This window comes from Mustela nigripes, chromosome 1 (assembly GCF_022355385.1).
Source record: "Mustela nigripes isolate SB6536 chromosome 1, MUSNIG.SB6536, whole genome shotgun sequence".
Classification (NCBI taxonomy): Eukaryota; Metazoa; Chordata; class Mammalia; order Carnivora; family Mustelidae; genus Mustela; species Mustela nigripes.
The window spans coordinates 129,286,495-129,299,185 of record NC_081557.1 but is presented as its reverse complement, the minus strand read 5'-3'; the positions used below and the strand labels follow the sequence as shown (position 1 = coordinate 129,299,185).

Here is a 12,691-nt window from a genome sequence, read left to right as displayed (position 1 = left end):
GTCTCACAACCCTGAGATCATGACTTGAGCCGAAACCAAGAGTCAGGTGCTTAAATGACTGAGCCACCCAGGTGCACTTATTCATCTTGACTTCTACTCATCTTTCAGATTTACCCTTAAATGTCATTTTTACACAAAAGCCTTCTTTGCTGTCATCCTCTACTCACACCAACCATCTAATGTGAGTCTAAATTATGTTTTTGTTAATAATTTCTCACAGTATATACTAATTGTTTGCAATTATATATTTACTTGTGTGATTATTTGTTTTTTACTGTTCTGTGTGCTTCCTGAAGGTACAGATCTGTATATATACATAGTACCTGGCACATTGCCTTACACATAGTAGGTACTCCGTAAATAGTTAATAAATAAATGCTCTTGATAACCTACACATTTGGTTTCTTTTTCTTTTTCTTTTTTCTGCTTAAAAGTGGAATTCTGGTTTTTATGGAAACATAAAGGATTAAATGCAGTGAAAAAGGCCAGTGCAGAAATATGTTCTACCTGTTATCAGCAAAAGTATAGGACATAATAATATCTCAAATTACTATAATTGGTGGCTTTTAAATTAGTTTTGAGTTCTTCAGTCCAAAATTTGCTTATTGTACTAGAAATGAAGGAGTAGGCAATTTGAACTATAAAATACAGGTTAGCATACTTCATATTAAAAAATTGCAAGGAGCATTGTTGTCTATATTCTTTGAGTTTCTCTTTGGTGTTTAAGGGTAACCTAAATTTGACACTATGTTAATACTACTATAGCGGGAACATGGACTTAGAAAACATGTTCAGGGGGCGCCTGGGTGGCTCAGTGGGTTAAGCCGCTGTCTTCGGCTCAGGTCATGATCTCAGGGTCCTGGGATCGAGTCCCGCATCGGGCTCTCTGCTCAGCGGGAAGCCTGCTTCCCTCTCTCTCTGCCTGCCTCTCCATCTACTTGTGATTTCTCTCTGTCAAATAAATAAATAAAATCTTAAAAAAAAAAAAACACATGTTCAGATTCTAGGCTGCACAGTTGATTAACTGGAAAGTCTTGGGAAATATTCATTGAACCTCTATGAGTCTTCTTTTCTTTCTATAAAATAGATATAATGAAACCTTAATAAAAAGTGTGTTGTGGAGATTAAGATTTTATATTTTGGGTTTTTTTTTCAATTAGCATTAATTGTGCCTCGGTAACCCTCATGGGCTATGACATTGCCACTGCACAAAGCTATATATTTTGGGTTTTTAATGTAATTTTATCATATAAATATTTTACTCATAAATGTACTGATATATTTATGTAGACATACAAACTTAATATTGTATATACATAGTGTTTAAGATATTTTCTATAAATATATATTTATGTATGATATATAAATATAAACAAATATATTTAATATTCATCTAAGTATATATTTATTTATATTTTATTTTTATGTTTATATATTATATATAAATTTATATTTATATAAAATCTAGTATTTACACAAAATGATGTTTTTATATAAAGATAATTTAATTTTATAATGTGGGTTAAAATAGTTATGTTCATCAGCTATTTGAATTTGGATTAGTTTGTGTTTCAAATAATCTTGGTGCTATGTAGATTTTAATTTAAATTAAGAAACTCAAACTTACAGAATTTCTTATTCTAATTTCTGATCCTGTACCTTTTTGTTTGTTTTGTTTTTCCTTCCTGTTATGAAATGCTGGTTTAGAATATAGATAGGAATACATTTCCTTGCAAGAACCATTATTCAAGTAATATTGTTGATGCTCTTTTTGAAAATGAGTTTCCTAGTATTATAGTAAAATATGTTTTACTAAATGCTATTTAAGGATGAAGGGTTTAAATAGTATTTGTGATATCATTGTTAATAGTATCTAATTTGTAGTATTCTTTTATTTGAACTCACTGTTAGAGATAACTATATAAACAAATTGAAACTTCAGGTAATCTTCCAGTTCTTTATGTTGATAGTATTGTCTTTGTATTTAAGAATGATTAATTAAGTCTTTTTGTTTAAGTCATGGAAACCGTTTCAGCTGACTGTGTAACATAACTGCAGACCATATATTTGTCTCATTATTTCTTCCATCAAAGCATGAAGAAGTGAATTATTGAAAAGATAAAAATAAATTTGTTTGCTTTCTGTCAGAGTTCATATCCACAGCCAACCTTGATAGAAGACCAGAATGATTTAGACAAGTTTGCTTTGGAGATTCATAACATATGCTTGCTGGACAGAATTGAGTTATCTCTGCTCTGGAGAGTAAGTTATTGTAGCAGGAGCTGACAGAGATGAAGATAACTGAGGGAAATTCAATTACCTTTTAGTGTTTTCTTTCTAATAGGATTCTTAATGTGAAAAAGATCCTTAGATGATGTGCCTCTGTTTCTTGTGAGATCTGCCTTGATACCTGTTTCCAGAATACCATGAACTTTTCAGTTCCAGACCTTCAATAAGTATGAAATAGGCAGCTCACTGTTAAAGAGTAGTTTTGATTGAAACATCTTATTTTTACTTAATGTCATTGGTGATCTTTATAATTATTGACTACTCTCTGTGGTTTTCTTTAACAAAGTGTATAGTGTTTTGTATGAGATTATTATTTAATATGTTGGGAGCTTTCCCCCACCCTCCCTCTCAATTGACCTTTTTGGGAGCGTGTTATAGCATCTCAGTGGTGATATATTGATATTTTTCTGTCTAATTATCATAGACTGAGTCTTGGCAACCTTGTTTCAAAGTGCTGTTAGAATTTTCAAGCTTCCATTTTCACTTTCCTCTGTCATTGTGCCAACCTTTTGCTTGAATGGTGTCTTTACTTGCACACCCCCTGACACTTTTCAGTTTCTTGCAGCATGGCTTCCCTCCTTTCCATCTCCAATCCTAGAACAAATCAGTTAAAAATGTTCTCTTGCATTTTATTAGTGATCTAATTATGCTGTCCAGTGGCTGCTTTTCAGTTTTTATCCCTTTTGGTCTCTGTGTCATTTGACATTGATGACCAAGACTTACATTTTAAAGTTTTTTTTTGTTTGTTTTTTTGTTTTTTTTGGTTGACTTTCTTACCTCACGCTTGTCTGATCAGCTTTTTACTTCTCATGGTTCTTGCAGTTTCACTTTTTTCTCCATTTCTTATTCCTGTTTCAAAAGTATAGGTCTTCTACAAGAATACCTCTTGGTACTTTTAACTATGTGCTCTTTTAGCAATCTCGTAATGTTACTATTATCTAAAACCTCCATAGAGAAGACAAGGCATTAAATATATTTTTTAAAATTTTGTATTTAGTAGTTTCTGTAGGTATTTTAAAATGTAAAAAGGGTGAGAAGGAAGGAGCATAGTGAAAAGTCCTCTAACCATGTCCTCATCCTTCTAGGAAACCATTGCTAGTTTCTTATCTATCTTCTGAGTTTCTTCATATACATGTATAAAAATAGGAATATATATGCTTATTTTCTTATACAAATACAAACACATGTATAATGTTCTATATCTTGGTTTTTAAACTTAATATTATTTTGGTGAATCTTTTTTACGTCTATCAGCAACATATGTCGGTTTCCTAATAGTGTGTAATCAGACTTTTAGACTTCTGTCATTTTCGTAGATTGTCCACAGTAGTTGATAGTTTTTATTTTTATTTTTTCCTGATGTTTTAGCTTATGTTTCTGCTTTTTATGAATGAGGTTGATTAGTTTGTAGCCATATGTCTTTCTGAGAACATATCCTTTACCTATTCTGTTGGATTTTTTTTTTTCTTACTAATTTGTAGAAGTTCTACATGTATTAAAGAATCAGCTCCTTGTGTTTCAAATATTTTTACCAATTTGCTGACTTATGAATGATGGATTTTTGTTGTTGTTGTCCTATAGAGGTTTTTAAAACAAACAACGTTTCTATTGTTAGATTTATGAATATTTTCTTTTATGACTTCTGAATTTTTTGATTGGTAGTTGAAAAGGTCTACCACTCATAGATTAAAAAGGAATTTCTTTATGTTTATGTTAGTATTTCTACAGCTTTATTGTTTTACATTTAAATATTTTATTTGTAATTTATCTTAGGATAAACTGATATGAATATAACTTTATTTATGTGATAATATAGGTCTCCCTTTATCATCTACTACATAGTCTGAATTTTCTTCACTAGTTTGAGATGCCACTGTTACTGTAAAGTAAATGCCTATATATTTTTAGGCCTCTTTCTTGACATTTTATTTTTTCCCTCTCGTTCTGTCTGATTTCATGTATTGATGTCAAACTTTTTAAATTGTTGAGGCTTTATAGTGTGCTTTAATATTTGTGAGGCCACACTTCTTCTTGCTCACATTGACTTTATTTTTTTTTTTTTTGACTTTAGAACTTCTTTTTAGAATTTCTATGACTAGTCTTGTTTATCTGATGTAAGGTTCAAAAAATTATTTTCATTTATTTCTCTTGGACATATGAGGTATGCATTGATATTTTTTGCAGATATTGATAGTTTTTCCTTCTTATTTCCAACTTTTATTCTTCTAATTGCTGTTTTATTACATAATTGAATTGGTTTATTCAATTATTATTGAGTAATAATGATTATTAATTGCTAGTTTCTGTTTGCTGGTATTTTATTTTGTGTTTAAGCATTCTACTCTATTACTATGAGTTAAACTTTTTTTTTCTATTTTACATGTAAGTGAGATAAGCAGTGTACTGTTAAAAAAAATAATAGTGGGCATCTTTTTAGTTCCTGATTTTAGTAGAGATGTTTCAGTGTTTTCCTAGTAATTGTGATACAGTTTGAGCTAAAGTAGACATAGTATATAATTTTAATGAATTATTAGTTTAGTTCTGTTTTGTTAATTTTTTTCCTTTTTAATAAGGAATTTTATCCAGTTTTATCATCCTTAAGTGGAGCGATAGAGTAGATACTGTGCTTTAAAATATATTAAGTATGTCAATATTACACCAGTATGATGTGCTCATAAGTTTTTTTCTTAATGTGCTGTGAGATTGTGTTTGTTAATGTTTCATTTGTGATTTTTGCATTCTGTTCATAAGGTAAATTGTGTTTGTTTCTACCTTTCTAATCAGTCTTAGATATTTGGCAGGTTTTGGATATCAGTATTATACCTGCATCACAGAAAGAATTAGAAACTTTGTATGTTAGTGACTATCATTCTCAATTTAAAAGGGAAAAATGGACAGCCTTCCCTTTGAAATCAGGAACACCACAAGGATGCCCACTCTTGCCACTATTGTTCAACATAGTACTAGAACTCCTAGCAACAGCAGTATGACAACAAAAAGAAATAAAAAGTATTCAGATTGGCAAAGAAGAAGTCAAACTCTCTCTCTTCACAGATGACATGATACTTTATATGGAAACCCAAAAGACTCTACCTGCAAACTACTAGAACTCATACAGCAATTCAGTAATGTGGCAGGATACAAAATCAATGTAGAGAAATCAGTTGCTTTCTTACACACTAACAATGAAAATATAGAAAGGGAAATAAGAGAATAGATTCTATTTACTATAGTACCAAGAACCATAAGATACCTGGGAATGAACCTAACCAAAGATGTAAAGGATCTGTACTCAAGGAACTACAGAACACTCATGAATGAAATTGAAGAAAACACAAAAAGATGGAGAAGCATTTCATGCTCATGGATCGGAAAAATAAACGTTGTTAAAATGTCTGTATTGCCTAAAGCAATCTATACTTTCAATGCCATCCTGACCAAAATTCCACGGCATGTTTCAAAAGGCTGGGACAAACAGTCCTAAAATTTGTATGGAACCAGAAGAGACCCCAAATTGCTAAGTATATGTTGAAAAAGAAAAACAAAATTGGGGACATCATGTTGCCTGATTTCAAACTTTACTACAAAGCTGTGATCACCAAGACAGCATGGTACTGGCACAAAAACAGACATATAGACCAGTGGAACAGAGTGGAACAGAGTAGAGAGCCCAGATACAGACCCACAACTCTATGGTCAACTAATCTTTGGCAAAGCAAGAAAAAATACCCATTGGAGAAAAGACAGTCCCTTCAATAAATGGTGCTGGGAAAATTGGACAGCTATGTGTAGAAGAATGAAATTTCACCATTCTCTTACACCATGCACAAAGACAAACTCGAAGTGGATAAAAGACCTCAAAGTGAGCCAAGAACCTATCAAAATCCCAGAGGAGAACATAGACACTAGCCTCTTCGACATCGGCCACAGCAACTTCTTTCAAGATGTGTCTCCAAAGGCAAAGGAAACAAAAACGAAAATGAACTTTTGTGACTTCATCAAGATCAAAGGTTTCTGCACAGCAAAGGAAACAGTCAAGAAAACAAAGAGGCAACCCACGGAATGGGAGAAGATACTTGCAAATGACAGTACAGACAAAGGGGTGATATCCAAGATCTATAAAGAACTCCTCAAACTCAACACACACAAAACAGATAATCACGTCAAAAAATAGGCAGAAGACATGAGCAGACACTTCTGCAAAGAAGACATACAAATGGCTAACAGACACATGAAGGGATGTTCATCATCATTAGCCATCAGGGAGATTCAAATCAAAACCACATTGAGATACCACCTTATACCAGTTAGAATGGCCAAAATTAACAAGTCAGTAAACAAGTATTACAGAAGGTGTGGAGAAAGGGGAACACTCTCACACTATTGGTGGGAATGTAAGTTGGTACAGCCACTTTGGAAGACAGTGTGGAGATTCCTTAAGACATTAAAAATAGAGCTACCGTATGACCCTGGAATTGCACTACTGGGTATTTACCCCAAAGATACAGATGTAGTGAAAAGAAGGGCCATCTGTACCCCAGTGTTTATAGCAGCAATGACCACAGTCACCAAACTGGAAAGAGCCAGCATGCCTTCAGCAAATGAATGGATAAAGAAGATACGATCCATATGTACAATGGAGTGTTATACCTCCATCAGACAGGATGAATACCCAACTTTTGTATCAACATGGATGGGACTGGAGGAGATTATGCTGAGTGAAATAAGTCAAACAGAGAGAGTCAGTTATCTTACGGTTTCACTTGTGGAGCATAAGGAATAACATGGAGGACTTTGGGAATTGGAGAGGAGAAGTGAGTTGGGAGAAATTGGAGGGGGAGATGAACCATGAGAGACTGTGGACTCTGAGAAACAAACTGAGGGTTTTGTAGGGGAAAGGGGGTGGTGGGTTGGGTGAGCCTGGTGATGGGTGTTATGGAGGGTACGTATTGCATGGAGCCCTGGGTGTGGTGCATAAACAATGAATGCTGGAACAGTGAAAAAATAAAGTTACATTGAAACAAGATTTTGTGTGTTTTTATATGCTTAGTTTCAGTGCTAGTAGAAGTGGAATTGTTGAATTTTAAACATTTGGTAGAATTTTGGTGTAATTACTATGCTGTAGGCCTCAACTGCCATTTTACATTTCCCCAAATTTGCTGTATATCTCTTTGTAGGTGTCTTCCTAATATGTAATATGTCTTCCTAATTTTGTCTAAAACATACGTATATTACTTTGTCTTCTAATCCTCTTTCTAGTTTTATTAACAGTAGTAAAACAGTATAGAAGTTGTAAGTATACTCTTTATTCTAGATGGTTAAACACTTTGGTAAAAATCTCAAATTGCTGGTACAGTTGAAGAAGGAGCATTTGGGGGAATAAAAAATTGATGTCATGCTCTATGAAAGAAGTTTTGTCATTATAATTGGTAAACTCAGCTGCATATAGTAATTTTCATGGATTGATTCCATTTTAACATTATGGTATTCTAAGGCTCATTAATTCATTGGAGGTTATATTCTCACTTTAAGCAGTCATAAGTAATATAAATTCATTGATTTTTTTTGTGTTGTTGCTTTAATTTTTTATTAATTGGGTTGTAGTTGTGTAAAAGGTATAAGCACTTCCACATATCTATAATCCAGATAACCCCAAATCTATTTTTATTGGTTTCCTTAGATTATGAAAATTTTTAAAAAGTATCTTTTAAAAGTAGAATTCGGTACATCCCAGAAAGTTAAATGGAGAGATCCTGATTTACAAAAAAATTTCATTTAGATCAATGGCTCTTTCTGGTTTTCTTAACTCAAAAAAATTACACTGGAATATAATGTGCCAATAAAAGGTGGGGGACAAAGAACAGAAGAGACAATGTAATGAAAACAGTAGTATAAATTTAAAAAAACAAAAGAAAATATTCTTCAGTATCTTTCCTTTTACCATACCTCCCAAGGTAATGGTTTGGCACATAACGTTTTAGTTGCTTTACTATAAATGTACACTTTAAATATATTTTTTGTATATATATTTCTCATATCATATATATTCAACCAAAAATGGGATGATAATATGTTAGGTGTTATTTTGAGTCAGTACTTCTCACATTTTTATTTTGGTATGAACTTTTTTGAGAATATGACCTTGAGAAATTCAAACAAATATAACCATAACATTTTACATATAATTTGGGGAGGTTTGCAGATTCTGGCTTGAGAATGTCTTATATAAGAGCCTGTGTGGTTTGGATACATCTCTTCTCTTATAGCAGTCATGTAATGGGGATAGAGGCCACCTCACTGCTATTTCTTTTTGATATAGACACTGCATTTTAAAATTCTAAATAATGTTATCTTCTCAGATACCTTGTGAGAGTTACTTATATCCATTAAAAATGTTTTGAAATTATTTGTATCTACTGAGGGAAACAAACATTAGGTATTGACCCCTTTGTAATGGGCTCTGTTTCTTATTTTCGTTTGAATTTCTAGCTTGGGCTTTGAACAGGGGAAGCATTCAATAAAGAATTGCTAAATGAATGAAAGTATCAACTGCTACATGATATAATATAAGATTCATGAAGATTTTCATATTTAGTTAGCAAAGTCTGGGGATTCAGTCTTTTCCTGTGAGAGCCTAGATTATTTTAGATTAATAAAGTATTCTGTGCCTATTTTAGTAGAGGCATAACAAAAAGTAGTAATTCTTTAGTTGCTTATAGATTCAAACTTTTTTTTCTCTCTAGTTTTATTGAGGTATGGTTGTCAAATAAATATTGTGTATATCTAAAGTGCATAGCAGTGATGTTTTGATATATGATACATTGGTACATTGTGAATAAGTACCACAGTCAGGTATATTAACATATACATCATCTCACATAGTTACCATTGTGTGTGTGTGTGTGTGTGTGTGTGTGTGTGTGGTGAGAAAACTTAAGATTCCAAGTTTTCAAAATACATTATTGTTAATTATAATTAACAGTGTCACCATGCTGTACATTGAGTATCAAGAACTTACTCATTTCATAACTTAAACTTTATACTCTTTCATTAATATCTTTTCTTTCCCCCACTCCCTAGCCTTTGGTTACTACCATTCTACTCCCTTAGTGTGAGCTCTATTTTTGTTTTTAGATTCCACATATAAGTGAAATCATGCAGTATTTGTCATTGTGTTTTTGGTTTATTTCAGGTTTGTCATTGTGTTTTTGGTTTATTTCAGGTAGGATAATGTCTTTTAGGTTAATCCATGTTGTCTTAAGTGACTAATTTACTTTTTTTAAAGCCTGAATAATATTCCATTGTATGTATATGTGTGTGTATGTTTATATGTATGTGTATACGTATATATATATGTAGGAGTGTGTGTGTGTGTGTGTATAATTTTGTTTGTCCAACTGCTAGTAGATGTTTAGAATGTTTCTGATATCTTGGCATTTGAAATAATCCTGCAATGAAATGTATTTTAGAGATAGTAATTTATTTCTTTTGGATATAAAGAAGTAGAATTACTGAATCATAAGGTAGTTCTATTTTTAGTTTTTTGAGGAGCTTCTATAATGTTTTCCATAGTGGTGAATTGGTTTACATTTCACTAACAGTGCACTACAGTTCCTTTTTCTTCACATCCTTCCCAACAGTTAATATCTGTCTTCTTGATGATAGCCATTCTAACGGGTATGATGTGAAATCTCATTCTGGTTTTGATTTGCATTTTCCTGTTGATTAGTGATGGTGACTGAGTGTCTTATCATGCACATCTTGGCCACTCATTATATGTTCTTTGGAAGATTATGTATTTAGAGCCTTTGCCCATTTGTAAAAATCAGATTATTTTTCTGCTACTGAATTTGTATAGTAACCCCTTATTGGGTATTTGGTTTGCATATATTTTCTCCCATTCTGTGGATTGCCTTTTCATTTTGTTTATTATTTGCTTTGTAGAAAACTTTTAGTTTGATATGGTCCTTCTCGTTTGTTACTGCTTTTTTTGCCTGTGCTTTTGGTGTTAAATGTGAAAAATCATTGCTAAGATCTGTGTGAAAGAGCTTCTCCCCTATGTTTTCTTCAAGGAGTTTTATGCTTTCAGGTCTCATGTTTAAATAATTCATTTTGAGTTGTTTTTTATGTGTGGTGTAAGGTAAGGGTACAATTTCATTCTTTTGGATATTCAGTTTGCCGATATTTTTGTGACTAGCATTTAATGATGTATAAAGTCAAAGAATTTAAATCTTTGTAGTAATTTTTTGCTGAACTTACAATATGGTGGTTGTTATATATGTACTACAATACTTAAGTTTTCTAAGAGTTAAGACTTGCTTTTTGATTTGATAAGTAAAAAACTCTAAAAATCTTGTGGTCAACTCTTTTTTTGCTTAAGAGGTCTGTAGTTTTTAGCTTTTATTTTATGAGACTTAGAGTATTGATTTAAATACTTAATTACATGTGATCTGTAAAATTATTATTATGATCTGCAGTGTATGATAGAAAACATAGACTTGGGATTTGTCAGAACTAGGATTCAGTTCTGGTTCAGCCACTAACTTACTATGTAGTATATTGGACCAGGTATTTAAATTCTTTGTTATCTGGGGCTCCTTAAAGGTCATTAAGTATAACCCCAAATCTGGGGCTTATAATTTATTTGGTCCAGCCCCAAAGATAGGTACTAAATGGCAGTATTATTAGAGTTTCACCTGTGTAATAATCTTGAAATTTTCCTTTATTCACTTAATTAAAAATAAATTTACAGTTGATCTTGAACAACATAGGTTTGAACTGTGTGGGTCCACTTAAATCCACCTTTGGATTTTAGGGGTTGAATTGTTTGAGTTCTTTATGTTTTAGATATTAACCCCTTATTGGATGTATGATTTGCAGATAGATTCTCCCATTGAGTAGGTTATCTTTTTGTTTTATTGTTGGTTTCCTTCTCAGTGCAAAAACTTTTTATCTTGATTAAGTCCCAAGTAATTTTGCTTTTGTTGACGTTGCCTGAGAAACGGATCTAAAATATATTAAAACTCATGTCCAAGAGTTTACTGCTTATGTTTTACTTTAGGAGTTTTATGGTTTCAAGAAAGTCTCACATGTAGGTATTTATTTATTTATTTATTTATTTATTTTTTACTATGTTATGTTAGTTACCATACAGTACATCATTAGTTTTGGATGTAATGTTCCATGATCAATTTGCCTGTAACACCCAGTGTTCTATGCCATATGTGTCCTTCTTAATACCCATCACCGGGCTAACCCATTTCTGCACCCCCGCTCTAAAACCCTCGAGTTTTTCTTTATGGTGTAAGAAAGTGATGCAGTTTCATTTTTTGCATGCAGTTGTGCAGTTTTCCCAAAACCAACTATTGAAGAGACTATCTTTTTTTCCATTCTATAGTCTTGCCTCCATCATAGATGAACTGACCATATAAATGTGGGTTCATTTCTGGTCTCTCTGTTTTATTTCATTGATTTGTGTTTTTGCATTTGTGTCATTGCCATAGTATTGTGATTGGTATAGCTTTGCAGAGTAGTTTGAAATCTGGGATTGTGATATCTCCAGCTGTGTTCTTTTTTTTCTCAACGTTTCTCTGGCTATTCAGGGTTTTTTGTTGTTGTTGTTGTTGTTGTATACAAATCTACATGTGTTTGTTCTAGTTCTGTGGAAAATGCTATTAGTATTTTGATAAGGATGCATTGAATCTGTGAATTGCTTTGGGTAGTATGCACATTTTTTTTTTAAAAGATTTTATTTATTTATTTGACAGAGAGAAATCACAAGTAGATGGAGAGGCAGGCAGAGAGAGAGAGGGAAGCAGTCTGCCTGCTGAGCAGAGAGCCCGATGGCGGGACTCGATCCCAGCACCCTGAGATCATGACCTGAGCCGAAGGCAGCGGCTCAACCCACTGAGCCACCCAGGCGCCCCTAGTATGCACATTTTAACAATAATTCCAGTCTATGAGCATGGTGTATCTTTCCATCTATTTATGTCATTTTTCATTCGCTTTTGTAGAAGATTTTTGAAACTAAACCTTAAATATATATTCTTTTTATTTTGCTATTTTATACTGATTTGAAATGTTTGTTTCCATATGCATGTAAAATTGGTAGAGTTTAAAAGAAGTCTGAGCTGTTTAATAATTGAATTACAACCTTTTTTTTTACATGTGTGTCTATTTTTTTATCTTGTATTTCCATTATGCGATAGTTCCCTATTTGTCTTTCATTTAGTGGTTGAAATTGAGTACAAACGAAATACTGTGATACTGTTTTTTCTACTATTTATTTATGAGTGAGAGGGAGAGCACAACAGGGGTGGAGGGGCATAGGCAGAGAGAGAGAGAAAGAGTCTTAAGCAGACTCCATGCTTAGTGCAGATCTCAACACAGGACCCGATCAAAC

At 32.7% G+C, this 12,691-nt stretch overlaps 1 protein-coding gene and 1 non-coding gene across 5 annotated transcripts in view; one reads left to right on the top strand and one right to left on the bottom strand.

Annotated features, from left to right (window-relative positions):
* The window catches only part of LRBA (LPS responsive beige-like anchor protein), a 729,505-nt gene that overhangs the window by 322,603 nt on the left and 394,211 nt on the right, over positions 1-12,691 (top strand). The window lies entirely within an intron of this gene.
* LOC132008942 (U4 spliceosomal RNA) lies at positions 1,073-1,216 on the bottom strand. Its single transcript, XR_009401758.1, has one exon. It is a non-coding gene; the product is annotated as a U4 spliceosomal RNA (small nuclear RNA).